Here is a 17,099-nt window from a genome sequence, read left to right as displayed (position 1 = left end):
ACCCCAAAAGGCAGCCAACAATAGGGTCCCCTAGAGGAGAAATTAGTACACATCAAACAGGCACAACAGGAAGGGAACTTGGTGTCTTGGGATCTCTTTCCCATCTACCCAGCTTTTGACAGCCTCCTAAAATATTTTTTTAAGCATAACTTTAATTACTCTGCTGGTGGGAGCTTGTCTCTCCTGCTTCATCCTTAAAAGGGAGGGCAAATTCTACCCACTTAGGTGTATGCTAGAGTTGTGCTTTATTGCCGGCATCAGCAGAGTTTTTTTTTAATATTTGCCTGTTTGAATGAAATCTAAAAATCATGTGTCACATCTGAGACTTTTCAGGAATCTTTGTATTCCCAGGCATAATAAGTCTGTAATTAATTAACCAAGAGTTTTGATGGAAAAACTAAGAAATCTGTGTTTTTTTCCTTCCCATTTCTTGTTTCTGGGGGGCTAGAAATATTAAAAGAATACAACTGCAGAGACACGAAGAAAAATTTTTGGATAGAGGGGCTAATCAAGTTTTTGACTTATTTATTTGTTATAAAAATTATGATTTGGCTAAGTTCATATGGTATTAAAACAAGCTAGTCTCCAACAACCTCCTGACTATAGCCAATTAAAAATGGGTCAGAAAGTGTAGATTAAAACCATGATCGCTTAAAAACTGCAACCAAGAAACAATGCATGGAGAGAATCTCACATCAAAACCACAATTTCACACTGGGACAGCATCACTTTGGCTACTTTTGAAGCTATAGCAGCTTTTGTTTTTTTTTACCATTTTACCAGGCTAGTAATTTCCAAGGTCACTAGGAACTGAACTGCAAGAAACAATCCATTATTGGCAGAAACCTTGACTGTGTGACCCCAGAGGTCCTTCCCCACCTCCAACTTTGATTATTGTATCAGATTTTTGTAGAAGCAATGCTCAGCCAACCATTTTAAATTTAAAATAATGAAGGTTTAAAAGCATCCAGGTGGAAATGGAGATTGTTTCTACACATGGAGAGACTACAGGGCTGATTTCCCTGTGCTTTCACTGGTTTTACTCTATGGCCTGATGCTGCATGATTTCAGAATGATTACTTAGAGTTCACTTTGATGTGATTGTGAGGGAGGAGCAGGTGCTAAGCCAGCATTAGAGAAAGACCTATTAAATATCACATCTGAAGCTTCAAAAGTTCAACTACCAAGGAACATATGATACCATCAGGAGGACCATGCAAAAACCATCTGCACAGTGGATCTTTACACATGCCCTGATCATCTGCTAATGAACACATGTGGTATTATCCCATGTACTGTGATGTGGTTTAACAAGGTAGGAAATCTACACATCCTCTCTCTCTATATTAGCCAACCACAAATAGGAAGCTGTTACCATTTCCGGAATTCCCCTCTCTAGCATTACCATCTGACAACCTCATATTTGTTAATTAGTGACTTCCTAAAGTTGATTGAGATCTAACAGAGCTACCAAACAACTTTACTAACCCCATCTAGAAAAAAATGTGAAAAAAATATTGTATAGACTTTTCAGGAGGTTGGAAAGAAGGTGGAAAAGGACAATGCTCTATACAGCCAAGTTTCTGCATGGGAGATTATATTCCTCTATGATAAATTGGGATAAAAGCAGTCTGTATTGACCAACATTAAAATAAGTAGAAATTTCAAAACAAAATTTTCTGACAGGAAGACAGAGCCCATATAGGATGGTTCTGGGTTGAGGATTTTCAGGGTTTTGTTGGTTTTGGTTTTTTCCCCTAAACACAGGCATGTAGCATCAAACAAGACAGAAAATTATCTTAATAACTCTGAAGTGGTGTAGGTCCTAATGGTTTACACCTGGAAACAATTATGGTAACCAACCTCTATACAGACATATATATAAAACCAAATTAATAATCTCTCTTCTTTCAGGTCATAAAGTAGAATGCAACCCTCTTGGGAGTTCAAAGATGTTGCTCTAAGTACACAGAAGAACTCAAATCTTGTATTACTTTAGCCCTCTAGAAATGCTTTGTAAGAAAGGTCCTCCAGTCTTTCCAAGATCAGATGCACCCGAATATTAGTACCATCATTCTCACTGGTCAAATGCAGTAGCAACAAAAGATGCTAGAAAGACCACATCCCATTCCACAATGAGAGCAAAATTATTTCTAAGTAGGATTATTTTTTAATGGTTTCATTAAATTTCCAGCATGCTTTAAAAAGAATAAATTTACTTCAGCCAAGAAAAGAATCACAATTAGGTACCATGGTTATCAATTCAACAAAGAAAATATTTAGGTACTAGTCAAAAAATATCAACATCAGATGAATAATATTCAGCAGTAGAAGTGGTATATTTCACCCCAAATACTTCAGAAGAAGAGGAAAGAAAAAAGGGAATATTTAAAATTTTCTGTTTCTTTTCCATTCCATGCAGTCTTCAATTTATGGACTGCATTTTTACTTTTCTCTTTTTCCTCTGTGTGAACACATGGACTGAAAATAAATGCCTGTGTCTCTGCCTCTTCTCTCACCTTTTGTACTGCTGACTTAATAGAAAATGTAATTTGGATATCTGTAGATGTTCACATTTTGAAGTGATAAGCAGATCTTTTTGTATGGTTCTTGACATCCTCTAAGTTTTAAGCATATGTGGTATTTTGAAGCATATCTGGAAAATCTACTGTTGCTATTTTCCTGAAAAAAAAGTGAGAATTGATTCACTTGAAACAAGTTTCAGGCTATTCCATCCTGATAAACTCTTCAAGATAGAAGGCACTGCTCTTTCATTGACCTCTACCTGATAGCAAACAAACACAAATATCAAGAATAAATAACTGCTTTAACCTGAACAAGGTTCATTAAGCCATAACCCATTTTTTCAAGGAAAAGATTTAAATGCTTGCTGCAGTTCCCATCCAAAGCCCTCTCTAGTTAATAGGACATAAATAGCCCTGAACTTGGCTTTGAGTCTTGAGAAGGAAGTGGGATCAAATTGATAATGCTTCTAAACAGCATTTGCCAAGACATTCAGGGCTGCCTTAGGAGAGGGCAGTAGCTGCTAGGGCTCAAATTCTGTTCCCATGGAAGTCAATGGCTAAAACCCTATCTCACTTCAGTCAGGCCCTGAATTTACTCTGAGAGTTCAGTGGAGGTGAAAGAGAGAGACTGGTTTTATGTCAATCAAGCCTGTCGATATTGTTGGAGTTCCCTCAGGAGATCAGCTTCTCATGCTCTGCTACTTTAGATGGACAGATTGTGCAGACAAACAGCACAGAACTGCCAAAAGGCTGTTAGTATCACCAAAAGCAACACTGCTACTTAAATAGCACAAAAACTTCTGAAGGAAGGAGAAGGGGTAACAGTGCCCCCTTCTCGAATCTGGCAGTCTCTAAGAAATGTTCCAGCTCAGGAAGGGAATCTCAATTAAATTGGAGAATTCAACAAAATAAAGCAAACTTCTAACTAATTCTGAATACATAATTTCCGTATTCTTTCATTCATCGGAAGGCAGATACACTTGAGCTCCTACATGTGCAAAAATGTATATATTCATGAGCATGTGCTTCATAAAGGAAGATGAAAGCTGTCATTTGCATTTGTGAGTCTTCTTCATTATTTCAGGTGCTCTGAAACTTTTACTGTCTTAGGAGTTACTGAGAAAACTTGTTCCCCACTGTCATATAACATCATCTGTCCAGCAATGGCAAGAATTACATATACAAAAAGCAGTAACAGGACATTTTTATGCATTTTAGCTGATTTTACTACGAATATTTTTGAAGACAGAGTATTTTTCAGCATGTCAGGAAGAGTTTAATCTCTTCTCATTTTTTGCAACAATGAAAGTAACATTTTCAGTAAAAAAAGCCATGTGCATTGTGAACATTCATGTGGGTCTTTAGCCACCTCTATTTTGTTAATGTGAAGAAAAATAATTAGAAAGTCATTGGTATGACAATGAATGGTCAGTGCACAATTAATGATCTTTTTCAAAGTATGTTTTAATGAGAAAGTTGGATTAATTTCTTTTTCAGCCTTAGCAAATCCTTCTCCTCCACAATAAAAAACTCTGCACAGTAATAACTGGGTTCACAATTAGACCAAGCATTCATACTGACCAAGATCTGATAACTATTTTAATTCCTAACTGCCTTCCAAATTCTAAGTATTTTGGTAACATTTCATGTGCAAATCACACAGAACATCTGATTGAAACACCCATGTAATAACCAGCCTCTACAGATCAAACATTTGTAGTCTTTAAGAAAAACTTCACCTTATGGTAACATCAAAGCCATTTTGTAAGGAGGCAGTATTTCACAGGGAGACATGAGAGACACAAAAGCTGTAGAACAAGGCAGGACAGAGCAATTTAAGTTTTGATTTAATATCTGGGCTCAGATGGCTGTACCCAGCAGGACTATGGTATTTACAGAGCCTGCAGAGTTTATTTACAAAATGAATTTTGCTGTTGTGAGCTTTGAAAATGTAGAAGTTCCAGGACCCCATCAACAGAGTCACTCTCTGCTCTAGTGAGTCCACTGGCTTCTAGGAAAGTCCTGCCACGCCATACTTTTTCATCCCAAAGACATAAATAAACAAAACTTGAACTTCAAGGAAGATAATAAAACAAAACCATAGCTATTCTGCTCTTGGGAAAGGAAGATGAAGAATTATAAAAGATGGTACATGACAGAAAAGGACTTGTAAGGACAAAGTGTTAGCTGAGTAAGGAAACCATAAATTATATGGCAAATAACCACTTCATCCTGTCCTGCATGGAGTTGTTAGAGGACAGAGTAAAAGATTTTGTCCCAGAAGCCCGTGATAAAGGATGTGATGTCAGAGGAGAGATTCTAATGTTTACAAGAGTTAGTTTTTAACAGAGGTCAAGCCATATACAGCATATTTCATAGAATCATAGAATATCCTGATCTGGAGGGGACACACTTGGATCATCAAAGTCCAACTCCAGGTCCTGTGCAGGAGAGCCTCAAGATTCCCACCATAAACCTGCGAGTGTTGCTTAAATGCTTCTTGAGCTCTGTCAGGCTTGGTGATGTGACCACTTCCCTGGGGAGCCTGTTCCAGAGCCCAACTACCCTTGGGGTGAAAAATCTTTTCCTAACACCCAGCCTTAGACCTCCACTGACTCAGAAAGAGACTTTCAGGCCATTCCCTTGGGTCCTGTCACTGGTCACCACAGAGGAGAGCTCAGTGTCTGCCCCTCCACATTCCTTCACAGGGAAGTTGTGGACTGTGATAAGGTCTCCCCTCAGTCTTGTCTTCTCCAGGCTGAACAGACCAAGTGACCTCAGGCACTCCTCACTTGGCTTTCCCTCAAGGCCCTTCACCATCTTGGAAGATTTATCCAGTATTTTAGTTAAACTTAGCTACATAAACTTAGTTTATGGTAGAAATTAATTGGATTTGTACAGATGATTATGAAAGCAAAACAATGAGTTACCATTGCATTTTAGTTTCTATAACACAACACTTTAACAATATAATCATAGAAATTGGGGAACAGCTAATAGAGACGGACACCAAAATGAAAAAATATAGAGCAAGCATCTGTTTGGGTAAACAAGAAAAAGAAAGTGATTTACTTTAGATAAATTGTATCACGGCTTAGGTATTTATTGTTCACCTCTTTGTCTTAAGAAATTGGAAGCAATCCTTTCATCTTTTTTATATAATAATTATTTCTAAAGAGAAAGAACATGCTAGAAAAGAAAAATAAATCTCAGAGAGAAATAATGTGTCAAGCACAAAGTTAGGACTTCTATCCTGTGAAACAGAAATTACTTAGAGCAGGTGGAACAGGTAACAGGTGAGTGTGTGTATGCTGGAGAAACAGCATGGCAGCTTGGAAGGATAGAGCAGATCTTGTTGCAATCAATCTAAACACTCAAGCTACTACATGGAAAACTTCTGCTTAATCATATTGTTGTGGGAATGTCCATAAATATTTGTTAGAGCAGACCAGAAACTGGAGTCACCTTTCTATAAGAAACTGCAACATTCATTTTACAGTCTGGCTTTTTGTTTTGGTTTTTGTTTGTTTGCTTGTTTTTTTTTTTAACTATTTTCCTTTATATATTTTCAATAGGATGGTGACCTGGGAGTGCCTGATTCAGGCCTATTGAAGTGCTCCATTCCAATCTGCTGATAAAGAGGAACTGTTGTAAAGGTTATAGAAACAGATGCTTCAATATGTTATGGAAAGTTAAATGAATCAAAATAGCAAAACAGATATAATATTAAAATCATGCTAAAATGTTTTAATATGATGATCTATTTTTATTTTACCAAACTCTATTTTTCAAACAACTCTAGTGCTGGTCTCTTTTGGAGAGAATGAATGCATGGAGAGCAAATACAGAATATAATTTGGAATTTTATTACTTAATTTTATTAACTATTAAATAATTATAAAACACACTGCACTTTAACATTGGATTGTGCCTTTATTTTAAACAAATGGCCTGAATCAGAGTTCACAGAAATTAGACATTCTCACTGAACCCAAAGCTTCTCTACTGAACCCAAATTTAAATTTAAGTAAACATAAGCAAGAGCAGACTCAGGCCCATGAGTTCTGCCAGAGAAAGTGGCTCCCTTAAACTGGATGATACAGCAAAGTTCTGCCCTATTGGAGGTCCCCAGCATGATGCTGAAAAATTCCAGCTGTAGTTCATCCTTTGTACCCAGTGCTGTGACAGCTCTTCACAACCTTTAACCACTGGATGAAAAGGAAGTGGAAGGAGCAATTTATTTTGCAGTTTTAAAATGTCTCCAGGAGCCTTTCTGGCAAAAGAATAGATCCTCTTACTGAATGACTGTGCAACCAAACCAGCTAAACATGTGCATCAGTTTGCAGAAGCTATCTCAAACACACCTATGCTTAAATCCAGTGGGTCTTCTTCTATGACTTTCAAATAGGATCTGTTACAAACTGAAATTTAGGGCACATTCTTTTAATGTGCCAATTCGAATTGCAAAACAGGGAATTCAGCTGGGTTAATATCTCCTCCAAAAATGCTTTGATAGACTCCCTTGGATTTGTGCCTCATTGGAAAAGCCATGTACAAAAGAAGTGAGATGGTATCATGTTTTCAACAGAAGCATTTGTTACAAGTAATTTATTATCTGTAAGATAGGTAATAAATAAGTATTGAACTGTTAATTTATGTTAAATAAGGAAAGCCGCTGACTTGCTCAGTCCTCACTGTTAAAAGTTAAATGCTTAAGATACTCAGTCACCTTCCCCTGTCTGAAGAATTTTTGTGTGGACCTTATGTGCCCTAACTTGCCTGTTTTACTATCTTGCCAGAGTAACTAAGCAAGACACTGAAGAAAAAAGAGTTTATGTAGCTCTTCTGGAAACTATGCAAATAAACAGTAGAATAAAGATTTATGATAATACAATGGTCTCCTATCAAGAGTTTCTTCCCATTGACAAGAGCTGACAACTGTGAATATTTTCAAAACAAACCAAACAAAACAACAAAAATTAATTTTTTTGTGGTTTTCTATAGATTTTTTAAATACTAATTATTGTCTGGCATTCTGACTTGTATAGTTAAAAGGAAAAAAACCCCAAACACCTGAAGGGTTGCTTGTACCTCTTTTATGCTATTGACTTACTGCATCAGATGCTCATTGGAATACATGATGGGCAGGAGCTGATTCCTCCAAATAAAATGAAAAAAAATGCCTAACCTAAAATATATTCTCATATTAAAAAATAATTTTAAAACATTTTTGTGTCTTTCATTGTAAATTTCTATACCATGTACGATTTGCCACACAGACACACACTTCTGCTGAATGTGACAAGGAACTAATAGAGATCTGGCAAACAATGTCCAACCCAAGATCCCAAGATCCAGTGAAATTGATGAGAACACTTTCAATACCTTCAAGAGGCTGGCTCCTAGCCTATGACTTGAACTGGAAGTAAATATGACAGCAGTTACGCTGGAATATATGTTACAAACTTTGTTTTTGTGTTTTATTTGGTCTTTAAGCTGCAATCCCTACACATCGGCAACATGCAAAGAGAGTGAAGACAATGGCTACCCTGTCATCAGAACCAGTTTTCAGGGAAAAAAAAAGTTACACAGTGAGGTTCTGCTGTCTTACTGTGTTGCTCATTATTCCAGAGAAACATTAAAGCTGAAGATTCATACACTGAGGCAGTGAACTAGAAGAGAGTTGTATCACATTTTTAAAGCAGTAGTACCCTGAATTTCATGCCTGTACTCCATACTGGTGCTCCTGAACTGGCTGTGGTTGATACACCAGCCGTGTGGGGTCCCAGGGCTCCAATCTGCAGGTAGAAGCTCACTGAGGAAACCTGAGTCTGTAAATGTGAATCCAAACCCACTCCTTAAATCCCCCTCTGAGACTGCCCTGTGAGCTTTTAGGAAGATTGTACTTCATATACCTTTTTCTCCTCTCCCATCTCATAAGTTACTTTAGTTGAAAATGGAGATCTTGTATTTCTTACTGTTCAATTATTAAGGAACAGCAACAGAGTTGGCTTCATCTGAAAGGCTGAGCGATTTTTAAATGATCTCATGTACCGTAATTTATAATGGAAAATCAAGTACAAATAGTGTGAGATGCTTTCTAGTTCCTCTCTAATGGAAATAAAATGAATCCCTGGTAATGGGTGACCCTACTTGCTTCTGTGGTCACCCCTTTTACTTTTTCAGTGTTCTCTTTAGTAGTCTCAGGAGAAAAGAACAAATGCAAAGCTTTTATCCAAAGCTGCTTCACAAAACAATAGCTCTATGCTTCTGCTATAAAATCTATTTTTACTGTTCTCAGAAACAAATATTATTGATCACATAGACTTTGCTATTCCCACTGAGAAAAACTTACTTGCACTGGCAGTGCAGAGATAAAATTATTAGAATTTATGCTGTACAAATAATTAATTCTGGTTCTGTTCATAAAAGGTTATTTCATGAAGCTGTTTAAGCATTACTCTAATATCTAGTACAGAATCTATTTATTTTAAATTTACTTTTATTATGTTCTGTACTAGTTTTTACTTTGTATTTATTTAGATAAACCAGAACATTACCATCACATATTCCAGTATTACACTGCTAGAATGAAGTCTAGAGAGACAAAGAAACCTCTTCAAATATGTTTTCAATATAAACGAGGAAACCAGGACAAATGTCTCATGTCAATGCAATGATTTCTTTCCACCAGCATAATGATAATTGCTGTACATACACATTTATTTTTTAATAATTGAAATTGAATTTTGGGATTCCCTGCTTACACTCCAACACATGTATACTATTACTGTCCAGAATGAGTTTTGCAACCCAGGGTTATACTCTATGAGGAAATAAAAGCTGCAGTTATGATCATTAGCTTATTTAATTCACATGTATATGTTCTAATAATACTTTTTCCTTTTTCCCAGTTAGGGAAAGAAACATTTTCTGTGTCTTTGTGAATGGCCACTGTAATAAAAAAGCAGAAAAAGGGCTCTATATATAATGCTAACACTATTTGCAGCTCTACTTACAGCCTGTTAAAGAGTAGCAGTAGAAAATACATACAATCAAAAAATATTTGGTTTGGGTAAAGATTCCCTGTGTGTTGTCAAAGTGATCTTCTTGATATCTGAGTTGAAACAATCTATTTCTAAAAGCACTGATTACTGTGGATGCATGAAATATTCCAGTGTAAATGTAAAAATAAAGCTAATTTTTAACTAGCTATCACTCTGTTAAAAAGTTTTAAAATATTCAGAAATATTCAGACCTCTTTTTTCAGACTGCCTAGTGAAAATCCTTTGATTTAAATCAGTTCTAATTAATACATATTCTAATAACAACTGCTGGGTGCAGCAGCAAAAACTCCAACCACTGATAATCTAAAACATAGCTCAGCCATATCGTTTTACCATCAGTCTGAGAAAGAAGGAAAATCTAAAGGGATTTTTTTTTTTTTAATTTACTGCCCTTCTTTCATTCTATTCTTCTGCATTCACTGAAAGATATAAGAGCTAGCAGACAGCATTACCAGCTTTCTCACTTCAGTGCAGGAATAACTTTAAAAAGTGGATTTGACCCTGACTGTGACAAAACCAGGGCTGACTAGAGATTCCAAAGCAGAAAGCATTTAAAAAATAGTGACTGACTGATTCTTAAAGGCAGGAGTTCATTTTGCTATGGTAGAAAATAACCAAGTCACGCTAAACATCTTGGACACAACAATTTGTGTACCACAAAGCCTCACTGTGTGCCCTCACCATCTGCTTCAGTGAATGGGCCCAAAGAGAGGAAGGGAATACTTTGGAAACAATACAAAAGTAAGGAGGCTGATACCCCTTACCTTTTTCTCCCCAGAAGGGGCAAGCAGCAGCTCAGAACAAGGACTGTGCACTATATAGCGCCCATAGGACACATCAGCATGCCTTGCAGCTGCACTGATGCACTGGCTGCTCCTCTTCCGAGCCCTGAGCCCGAAAGCCAGACGTTTTTGGGTCGTAACTGTGCTGAATGGATACTGCCCTCCTCACCAAGTACCTGAAGGTAGGGAGCAGATGCAGCTCAGCCACTTATGTGCTAGAAAAGGAAGATAAGAGCTTGGAAAAAGAATGCTCAGTTAGTCCCATTTCCTTGAAGGGCAAGAAGGCAGAAAGGCCCTGTAGCACACGGCCACCTGGAGCTCCTGTCAGGACATAGAGGCTTTGCACCAGCTTGAAGTAAGCCTCTGCCTTCAGGGCACAGCTATACCTGTGGTTTCCATGACAGAAACTGCACAGTGCATTCACTGGGAATTTTCCACTAAGTCACCTATTTATGATGATACTTTATCCAAGGGAAAGACAAAAAAGTGGAATTATAATCTTTTCCCAAGAGAATTGAAGATCTTACTCATACTTCTTAGGTCTTTTCAAAATGTGTTGATGATACCAACACTAAATCTAATGTGCTATGACATAAGGAAAATCCTATCCCTTGCAGCTTAAAAATCTTTTATTATCATCTGAGACAATATCCTAGAATATTAAACAGATAACACTAAACCCTTCTGAAATTTTCAATTGCAGAGCTCTCAGCTGAGGGTAGAAAAGGAAGTACACTTACATATTAGAAACTGAGGGACAGACTAATCTTTAATGTTGTAATACATTGCTCAGAGATTTTATGAAAGGTCCTACTAGATCCTACTTTGCGATGCACCCAAAAAATTACAAAAAGAATAGGATTTCAATGCTAAGATTGGCAAAGTAAAAAAATCAGCCCTCTACTCCTTCAGTTAAAAATACTGGAACAATCAGAACATGAGAGAGCCAAGCACAACCAAGAATACATGAAAAGGAAAGAAAGGTATAGAAATATGCAAAGAAAATCACTTTAACAGAATGAATGGAAAATAGGAAAAGAAGAGAGAGCAAAGTTTCTGATTTGCCCTTGAAAATGTTCTAGCTTTACAAAAAAGCAAATGCAACTCATATCCTGCTTTTCTGGATGACAACATGGGCCTTCACAAACACTTCACAGAGACTGCAGCAAAAAGAAAATTCTAGCAGAAATGGCTGCTTAAATGTCACTGCCTATAGTAAACAGAATGACAGAAGTTAATAAAAAATGTAGTTTTATCTGAAAACAGAAAAGGAAGACCTGTTCTTTTGCATTGTGAGGAGCCCACTAAGGCTGTGGATGGTCCCAGAGCAATTGTTTGGCACCAAATCACTAAAGAAACTGGGGGAGACTTTTGAGTCTCCTCTACACAAAAATACCAAGGCTCTGTTATCAAAGTCAATTCAAAACTCTACAGATGAGCCAACACTTACATGCCACAGAAGATAAAATTAGAGATGACTACGTGAATGATAAAAAAGCAAGGACCTCTCTTCCAGATAAATTACATTATGAGAAATAGTAATAGTTGCTTACAATATAACACATAATTTTTTAATGTTTTAATGTCCCCATTTTAGTGGGATCACTCTTTGGTTTACAGGCACGTGGATGCAGCCATGCTGGCATGGTGAGTCTGCGTGCAACTCTATTCAAAGCATGATTGTAAGTCAACAGCAGTATCAAAGTCTGGTCTGGCAAAAACCATTTCCAGCTGATGTGAAGCAGCAATTTTCTTCACAGCAAATTATTTCATGAATCAGCCAGCAGGGAGTGACAACATTCTGCTGCCAGTGACTAAGTGTATGACCTCTGGGTTGTAATTTCCACCAGCTTAAGAAGAGTTCATTGCAAACATGAGCATATTTTTCACTCTACTGTTAAGAGAGATGCTAATCTGGCTCTCAGTTTCCTTTATTTTTTCTTTGATTTTCTTTTTTTTTTCTTTTTTCCTTTTTACCAGCTTTATTGCTCACAATGTAGTATTTCCCTGGAGACAGAAAACAAAGTCTAGAACAGGTTGCTAATAAAACTTGAAGACAACACGGTAGAGTAAAAATTAAAGGGCAACAACTTTTCTACTTCAAGGAATGTGGCAGGCCTAGCAGAGACCTCATGGCTTTCTCCTGTCATGAAAAGGCAGGTTAGTACTGAACCTTGCAACCTGGTGAGAGACAAGCAAACTGAAGTGAGAGGGAAAAAACATTTTTGAGAATGCTTTCTGTTACAGAACCAGAAGAAAAATCCCAATCCTGAGTATCGTGAGAAGAGGAACAAGGAGTTTTAAATGAAGGGTGAGGTAAAGACTGAGTAATGAAAATATGACTATTACCCAAATAATTAAATGCTCTCCAAATACTTCAGCTAGGATCTGCACACAAATAAAATTTCCAGCTAATGAACCACAACAGACTGATGTCAGTATTAATGCTACTGAATTAACACAACAGTATAATACTCTACTGCTTCATGTGACTCGGTTGTAAAAACAAACCATGGTATAAAGTGCTTTATACCCTTTTATATATTATAAAAGATATAAAATTATAAAATATATATTATATATTGTTTATACCCTTAACAGAAGTGTTGAGGAGAGGAAAAATGGAACCCTAGATTTTATTCAGCATTGGGATTCCATTTGATTGTTGATCCTAAAAGGAGTGATCCTAAAAGAGCTGCCATTAAGCCACATTTGTTACTTCTGTGCAGTGCAGTGCTGCTTCTTGGGTTGTTACTGGTGGGGAGAACAAAGTCTCAGGCTCTAAAGCTCAGGTCCAAATTGAGAAGGACAAGCTTCTCATACTGATAACCAGAGACTCTTAGCCTCTATGGCAAGGGTGGAGGAAGCTGTATTGAAAAGGCCAGCATGGACTTGTTGGTGAAGCAGATGAAAAATGTAAGATTTGTCTCCACCTTTGTGTGAGGTGCCCTAAGAACTGGACTACTGGGGCATGTGCCATATGATTAATGTGGATCTATCAAGCTGTGCATTCAGAGGGACAGAGTCGTATGAGATTTCCTGGAAACTTACTGGTTGGCCTCATGGTATGTGCATGGGGTTTTTAACTAGCCTGGACTGAATATATTACTTGGATTGAAGTACAAGCACATGTGACATGAGATGAAATCACGGTGACTCAGGCCTCAGCACAGCCTGTTTGCAAAAGACTGCTTTTGCTATTGGATAAGCAAAGATGAAAGCACATTTAGGCAAAAGCTTTTGCTTTAAGGGTGCCAAACCAGAATAACATTGCATGTTTGCTCCAGGAAGACTTGCTTTATAGTACCAGAAGAAAAATGTATTTATTTGAAATGGTCAACTTGGACCAAATGAGCTTACTTTTATTATCAGTTTTTACTGTGTTTACATAGCATCTAAAATGAACACAGAATTATTCCAGATTTAATCCTGTATCTCTTGTTCCTGCTTCGTAATACTCTTGCAGAAAGCCTCCTCATACAAATGGAACTACTCATATTTACATTATGATCTAGTGCTGCAGGATTAGGGTACAAGCATGTCTACATAGTTCTCAAGCTGTGTCATACCATGCTCCTACAAGGTAACTTCTGCTGCCACTTTTTGCATACTAAATAAGGTGGGGGTTTTTACAGTGCTTATCACTGACTTTGTTTGCAAACACCTTACAAGCACTAATGAGTTCATTCTCCCAGTAGGCAGTGAAGTATTTCCTTTGTTTCACAAAGGGATGAGATGCAGCATGGGGATAATGGAAGTCCTCACACAGTCACTGAGTACAGATCTCCTGAGTTGCTGTGCAGTATTTATTCACAAATTAACCCTTCTCAAACGGTTCTTCCTAGCTGCACCGTTTTTTCAGCCTCATTTCCCACTTCAGCCTCTGTCAGGAAAAATCTTTCACTGATCCAAGTCTGCAATGCCACCAGCTCACTGAAGTGCTTTATCAGAAGGCAGCCTGATCTGCAGTACTCATTCAAACTGAGCTTGTAATGATAATAAGGACTGGATGCAACTATAGACACACACATTTCTCTATTTGCTTTTGTGCATAACATATATTCATATACATATCTATATTATCAGGTAGAAAGTTATCAAATACAAAACATCAGAGCAGTCAACGTGCAGTTATCTAAAGCTTCAAACAAACCTGTTTATTCACTGTAATATTTAGTTATTCCAGACTTACACTCCTATCTATATCCCTAGAGGGCAATGTCACCTAAGAGGTTGTGCTCATGTCCCTGTCACCTTCATGTGAAGCCAAAGATGATGCTATTGCAAAGACAGACAGAAGTAAGTCTGTACTTAATAAAATTTTCTGTAATTAGAGTTGTCCCTGCTTATACTCAAGAAGTTTTGAAGCCTGATTTCAAGAACAGCAAGTTGATTATCCCAAATTTACCTACCTTCACAAACCTCTGGGATTTTCCTACATTGTCCCAATGTCAGACAGTGTAAGGCGTAAGTAAAGACAAAATTCAAGACATTGGGTCTTACAGACCAGCATGCAGAAAACCAAATCACAAGAGAAACTTAAAGGGAAAACAGAACATTCATTTTCTTCCTTGAATTTACTGTCTTGCTGTAATACTCTTTCTTCAAAGCTAAGTTACCTGTTGGCAAGGCCTACATCTGTCCCCAGGTCTCACTCCACATTTACTCTCAACATTGTTCAGCTTCCATAACAGAGAGCTGCATACTCTGGTGGGCACCTTTCAATGGTCTCTTTTTCAAGTGTGAAACAAAACCCCTCACTTCAGCAACAATGAAGTTGTTACCTCTGAACACAAAATGATGTTTGGGTGGGGAAGTTTTCCAGAAAACCTTCTGACAGTGCAACTGTCTTTTAAGATGAGAATAATGCCATATATAATTCCTTTATTGATGGATTTAGCAACCTGGACTTACTCTCTGAAATATAAAAATGAAGGCTTCTGTTGTTTGCTTCCTTTTTGTTTCAAATGATTGATAATTATTTCACAAATGTCCTCCCCTGACATTTGATTTGCTAGATAATACGCAAACATACAGTTTCTAATGGGTTTTCTGGCCTTTTAACCTAATTTCCTTTCTCATTACTTTTCATTTTATTTCCAATTCCAATATAAAATCTGTTTTCCAGAAGATTTTTTTCATGATCTGGAGCTTACTCACTTTAATAATATACAGAATGTTATTTTAAAATAATGACAAAGCCAAGATCAATGATAGCAGAGAAGCAAAATCAACCCATATTTTTAACTTTTCTTTCTCATGTTGAACTCCCTCACACGCATTCTCTCCAAGAAAACTCCAAATTTATGATGGAAATTAATAACAATTTTGTGTATGCTAACCTTAAAAAAAAATCTGCTACATGAAAACAGTTAAGTGAGGACAAAACAAGAGAGTTCAGCATAAGAACAGATGTTTTCCTGTCAAGCTTCTAGCTGGCATTGTTACTGCAAGGATATATTAGCTAATTATTGATCAGGGAGATCACAGAGATAAGCACTAAGAAATGAAAATGATATATTTTACACTTTTATAACACAGAAGAAGAAATAACAACTAAAACACCAGGGGTACATATGAGTGTGCACAAAACAATGAAAAAAATCTCAGTGTTAAGGGAAGAGAAATAGTAAGAATTCCAGTATACTCACTAACTGCAGTGGCAGTAACTGACAAAGTCCAGTAAATTATTTGCTAAAACAGCATTTACAGTCTTTGGAACAAAGCAGGCTGTAGTAGCAATAGTTCTGAGAGTAGCTTTGGGACTGCACTAATTTACTCAAATTTTATCTGTATGAAGCATTACACTGCTTTTTTTAGTTTTCCTCAGCCAATATAAATCTGTGGAAGTCAGCGGGACCTTGTGATTATTGGTCATACGGCACTGCAGGTCCACCCACCACTCCATTCATAAATGCATGAAAATGCAGGTCATCTTTCTAAAGAAAACTACTTAAAAGTTTAAGGGACAATAGCCTTTTGAGTCCTTTGCTGGAATCCTCTGTGACTAGGAGGGAGACATAACTTTTTTTCCAGTGAAGATTCTCAATATACCACCTGTATATCATCATTCTGTACAAAGACCTACCGAGATTTCCTAGCACTGCATTAAACAAGTGAAATGCATTTTCGTATTGCTATACTATTCAAAAGATTGCTCCCATGCTGCAAGACTCAGAATAGAAGAAGGCTCCTGAAAGAGAAATCTAAAGAGAAAACATCCAATCTGCCATTTAACCTATTTTTCCCATTCTAAAGACTTTTTTTTTTTTTTAAAGGTGTGGCCGTGGTTAGAAAGGGTAACACAATAATGATCTCTAAGCAACAATACCTGTATTGTAAAATCGCAATTTATTCAGATGTCCTTTCCAGTGTAGCCAAAGGAAATAACCTGACATGCTAACAGACAGGTTTCCATTTAAACAAAAAAGAAAAAACAGAAGTCCTTAAGAAATAGCCTCTAAAAGTCATGTTTTTGGCTCTCCTCCTTGAAATCCACTGACAAAAGTAATAAGTGAGGTGACAAGAAACCTGATATTAATTCTGCAAGTTCTAACTAGATGTGCAGGAGATCTAAGCTCAAGGAATAGAGCTCGAATGCAGAGCAAATAGGCAATTATTCTGAACAGAGGAATTCTGTGCCTGATGATGACTTGCCTGTCTCCATCCTCTGGGGTCAGTTCTGCAGAGACTGTAATCTTCCATGTTGATGCCTATATTCAATC

At 37.2% G+C, this 17,099-nt stretch overlaps 1 protein-coding gene across 8 annotated transcripts in view; it reads right to left on the bottom strand.

Moving 5' to 3' along the window:
- Window positions 1-17,099, bottom strand: part of RBMS3 (RNA binding motif single stranded interacting protein 3) — a 709,899-nt gene that overhangs the window by 92,180 nt on the left and 600,620 nt on the right. The gene's annotated exons all lie outside the window — the stretch shown is intronic.

Source organism: Poecile atricapillus, chromosome 2, assembly GCF_030490865.1.
Source record: "Poecile atricapillus isolate bPoeAtr1 chromosome 2, bPoeAtr1.hap1, whole genome shotgun sequence".
Classification (NCBI taxonomy): Eukaryota; Metazoa; Chordata; class Aves; order Passeriformes; family Paridae; genus Poecile; species Poecile atricapillus.
Note: the sequence above shows the minus strand (reverse complement) of the source record. Positions and strands in the feature narration are given on the sequence as shown.